This window comes from Ornithorhynchus anatinus, chromosome 2, assembly GCF_004115215.2.
Source record: "Ornithorhynchus anatinus isolate Pmale09 chromosome 2, mOrnAna1.pri.v4, whole genome shotgun sequence".
In the NCBI taxonomy this organism is placed as follows: Eukaryota; Metazoa; Chordata; class Mammalia; order Monotremata; family Ornithorhynchidae; genus Ornithorhynchus; species Ornithorhynchus anatinus.
Window position 1 is genome coordinate 15,368,513 of NC_041729.1, and position 5,102 is coordinate 15,373,614.

General features: G+C 46.7%; 1 long non-coding RNA gene across 1 annotated transcript; it reads left to right on the forward strand.

Moving 5' to 3' along the window:
• The first annotated feature begins 284 nt into the window (after positions 1–284).
• LOC114806599 lies at positions 285–4,856 on the forward strand. Its single transcript, XR_003754642.2, has 2 exons — positions 285–372; positions 4,734–4,856. It is a non-coding gene; the product is annotated as an uncharacterized LOC114806599 (long non-coding RNA).
• The last annotated feature ends 246 nt before the right edge of the window (positions 4,857–5,102 follow it).

A 5,102-nucleotide genomic window follows, 5' to 3' on the forward strand; every position in this document is an offset into this window, starting at 1 on the left:
CAAACCCTTACCAAATCACCATTCCAAAGAGTCCTGTTCTGGAGCAATTGTCCAAAGAAAGAGGTCTGGAGTTCTTTACTATGGCATATATAAACAAACTGGAAGCCATCAATCAGTGTTAGCATGATTCTTATCTTTGTGTAGGCACAAGGCATTAGCTAAAACTAACTAAAGGTTCGATCACAGTTTGGAGACTTGAAGTTAAGTAAACACAAGGGAATTTAGAATATTTCATTCTGCAGACAATCTTCTTCAGCCCAGTCTCTACTACTTCCAGATTTCATCCAGAGCAAGGTGAGTGGCAGAGACTCACCCCAACTTGCCCAGTGGGAACCATTTGGAGCTACTTTCAGGATCCACTGAAAGTTTCTGGTAATCCCTTTGTTTTTCCCCTAGTTCATTCCCTATCTCTGTTCTTTGCTTCTTCCTAGTTTTCTTCCAGCAAACAGTTAAAATTACTCAAAAAGTTCACTTGGGTTTCCTGGCTACAAATTACTATCAGCAGTATTATTATTAGTATATCAATGGTATTCACTGAGTTCTTACTATGTGCAGAGCACAGTGCAGTGCTTAGAACAGTGCTTGGCACATAGTAAGCGCTTAACAAATACTATCATCATTCTAGCTCTTGGGAGAGTGCAAGAGAGTTAGCTGACATATTCCCTGCCCATGATCTTGTCTATCTCACCGCCAACCCCTTGCCCACGTCTGGCCTCCTCAATACTGACAGATAATTTCTCATCCTTCCTTCAAAGCCTTATGGAAGGTACACCTCCTCCAAGAGGCCTTCCCTGATTAAGCCCCCCTATCCTCTTCTCACACTCTCTTCTGCATCCCTTCTGGTGACTGGCTGTCTTTGTTCTCTCCCTCTGGCCCCCCCCCCCCCCAGCTCTTATGTACATACCTGTAATTTATTTAAATGAATGGCTCCTCCTCTCCAGATTGTAAACTTTTTGTGGGCAGGGAATGTGTCTGTTTATTGTGTTATTGTACTTTCCCAAGCACTTAATACAGTGCTCTGCACACAGTAAGTGCTCAATAAATACAGTTGAATGAATTATTATTATTACTATTATCATCATCATCCTTATTTTTTAAGCACTCACTATATGTCAAGTACTGTTCTAAGCAGTGGGGTAGATACAAATTAGCCAGGTTGGACACAATGCCTGTTCTACATGTCTTAGGAGGAGGAAGAACAGGTTTTACCCCCATTTTACAGTTGAGAAAACTCAGGCATGGAAAAGTTAAGTGATTTGTCCAAGGTCACATGATAGGCAGATGGCAGAGAGCTGGGATTAGGACCCAGGTCCCCTGACTTCCAGGCCTGGCCTTTTTCCACTAGGCCGTCATGCCTCATACTTATGTAATTTGAGGGCTTTAAGTAAGACTCATTGCAAGTGATGCGATCCCTATGTTGGACAGTTTATCCCATGGGGCTTTCCTCACCAAACTACTTTCTCTTCTTCACTCATTCTGCCTGATGTCCGGGAGAAGAGACTGAAGCTCTCTTGTGTGGTTGGAAAAACAGGTGACTGGGAAACTTGGGATGTATTCAGGATTAAGCAGGAGTTTTTCAGAGTTAGAAACTCTACAACACGTTTTCCCTCAATTAGGGCAATTCTTTGAGTGGAAAGCAAAGAAGGCCTGCTGGGTTTGCTATTTGGCCTGTTTTTAAACTGCATCTCAGGGCTGGACTCCGCCATAGGAAATCAGGCAAGCTCTCAAAGTCTGGCAGGCTGAGGAGCTCCAAGGACTTGTTCTTGCTTTCATTCTCTAGCCTCTTCCCCGGCTTCCTCCTCCCCGACTTCCTCCTCTCTGCTGAAGCTGCCTCTCCATTGTTTAATCTAGAAGAGAAAGTGCTAAAATCAGGTGAGGTGCAGTGGGTCATTTCTTCCTTTGAGATGCTTCTCGGCCAGATGGCACCTCCCTAAGATGGGTGGGCTTCCTCTCCGCAAATCCGCTTTTGAATTGTGTGGAGGGGAAGGGAGGAAGGACAGGGGCATCTGAAACTTTCTGACCCAATCAGAAAAGCCAAATTCTCTAGTAGAGGGAGGCTCCCTGGTCCCTTAGATGGAGTCCTGCCTGGCAGCAATTGATGCATCAACTTTTCTTCAGACCTGTAAGGGGAAAGGAAGAGGAGGGAGCAATCTTTGCCCTACCCTGACTCCCTGAGGTGAAGTGAAGGAAGGGAGCCCTGGAGCTGCTTGTCGTTGGACAGGCTCCAGGACACCCTGCCACAGAGGTGGGAGTGAGGAGTCTGATAGGAGTGGGGGCAGTTGGTGGCGGTGGGGAGATGCGCAGGGAAACAATCTTAGGATCATCTTTCCATTGCTCAGCTCAGAATCTGTAGACTAGGAGTGCTGAGGTTTGAAGTGGTCTTGATCCCTGCATGGATGTGCTTTGGTGATGTTGGCCGGTCTTTCTCGTCTCCTTCGCAGGCGCCTCCTTCCCCTCCCATCTTTTAACTGTTGGAGTTCCTCAAGGGTCAGTTCTTGGCCCTCTTCTGTTCTCCATTTACACTCACTCCCTTGGTGAACTCATTCGCTGTCACGGCTTCAACTACCATCTCTACGCAGATGACACGCAGATCTACATCTCTGCACCTCTCCCCCTCCCTTCAGGCTCGCATCTTCTCCTGCCTCCAGGATGTCTCCACTTGGATGTCTGCCTGCCACCTAAAACTCAACATGAGCAAAACTGAGCTCCTCATCTTCCCTCCCAAGCCCTGTCCTCTCCCAGACTTCCCTATCACCGTGGATGGTACGACCATCCTTCCCGTCTCTCGGGCCCGCAACCTCGGTGTCATCTTTGACTCGTCTCTCTCGTTCACCCCACACATCAGATCCATTACCAAGACCTGCTGGTCTCACCTTCATAATATCGCCAAGATCCACCCTTTCCTCTCCACCCGAACGGCTACCGTACTGCTACGGACTCTCCCAATATACCGTGTCAGCCTGCTCTCTCATCTCCCTTCCTCCTCTCTCACCCCGCTGCAGTCTATTCTTCACTCCGCTGCCCGGCTCATCTTCCTGCAGAAATGATCTGGGCATATCACTCCCCTTCTTAAAAACCTCCAGTGGTTGCCTATCAACCTCCGCTCCAAACAAAAACTCCTCACTCTAGGTTTCAAGGCTCTCCATCACCTTGCCCCTTCCTACCTCTCCTCCCTTCTCTCTTTCTACCGCCCACCCCGCACGCTCCGCTCCTCTGCCGCCCACCTCCTCACCGTCCCTCGGTCTCGCCTATCCCGCCGTCGACCCCTGGGTCACGTCCTCCCGCGGTCCTGGAACGCCCTCCCTCCTCACCTCCGACAATCTAATTCTCTTCCCCCTTCAAATCCCTACTTAAAGCTCACCTCCTCCAAGAGGCCTTCCCAGACTGAGTTCCCCTCTTTTTCCCTCTGCTCCCTCTACTCCCCCCTCACTCCGCAGCTAAACCCTCTTCTCCCCCCTTTCCCTGTCCTCCTCCCCCTCTCCCGTCCCACCCCCTCAGCACTGTACTCGTCCGCTCAACTGTATATATCTTCATCACCCTATTTATTTTGTTTAATGAGATGTACATCACCCTGATTCTACTTATTTGTCATTGTTTTTATGAGATGTTCTTCCCCTTGACTCTATTTATTGCCATTGTTCTTGTCTGCCTGTCTCCCGCAATTAGACTGTAAGCCTGTCAAAGGGCAGGGACTGTCTCTATCTGTTGCCCATTTGTACATTCCAAGCACTTAGTACAGTACTTTGCACATAGTAAGCGCTCAATAAATACTATTGAATGAATGAATGAATAATGATGATATTAAGTGATTACTATGTGCCAAGCACTGTTCTAAGCATTGATGATGACAGGAGCTGGGAGGAGATGAACATTGAGCCCTGCATAACATAATTATTCTTAATAATAATGACAACAGTAATAATAACTGTGGTATTATTGTACTAGAAGCAGCTTGCATGGCTCAGTGGAAAAAAACCCGGGCTTGGAAGTCAGGGGTCATGGTTTCTAATCCCGCTGCTCCACTTGTCAGCTGTGTGACTTTGGACGAATCACTTAACTTCTCTGGACTTCAGTTACCTCATCTATAAAATGGGGATTAAGACTGTGAGCCCCACGTGGGACAACTTGATTACCTTGTATCCCCCCAGTGCTTAGAACAGTGCTTGGCACATAGTAAGTGCTTAACAAATGTCATCATTATTATTATTATTATTATTACTAAGTACTGTACTAAGTGCTGGGATGGATACAAGCAAATAGGGTTGGACACAGTCTCTGTCCCACATAGAGCTCACCATCTCAATCCCCATTTTACAAATGAGGTAACTGAGGCACAGAAAGTGAAATGACTTGTCCAAGGTCAGACAACAGACAAGTGGCAAAGCTGGAATTAAAACCCATGACCTTCTGACTCCCAGGCTTGTGCTCTATCCACTATACCATGCTGCTTTTATTATATGACAAGCACTGTACTAAGTGCGGGGATAGACACAAGATAATCAAGTCCCATATGAAGCCCACAGTCTGAATAGGAGGGGGAACAGGCATTGAATCTCCATTTTGCAGAAGATGGAACTGAGGCACAGAGCAGTTAAGTGACTTGCCCAAAGTCATACAGTAGGTACATGTCAGAGCCAGAATTAGAACTCAGGTCCTCTGACTCCCAGGCCCACGCTCTTTCCTTTCCACCATTCTGCTTCCCACTAATCCTCATCACCTAATCTTTTTTCCAGGACTGCAGAGCAGGAACTGGAGAATGGTGATGAACTTATGCCTCCAGGCACAGAAAACTGTCACCCTGACAAAAGCCAGTTCTAACAGATGCTAGGTCAATAAAGCTGTCAGAAATCAATCAATCAGTGGTATTTATTGAGTGCTTATTCTAGATTGGGAGCTCACTGTGACCAGAGAATGGGCCTACAACTCTTCTGTATTGTACTCTCCCAAAGGCTTAGTACAGTGCTCTACACACAATAAGCATGTGATGGTGATAAAAATAATAATAATTGTGGTATTTAAGTGCTTAATATGTGCCAGGCAAGGTACTAAGTGATGGGGTAGATACAAGATAATTGAGTGTACTCACAGTCTCAATTCCCATT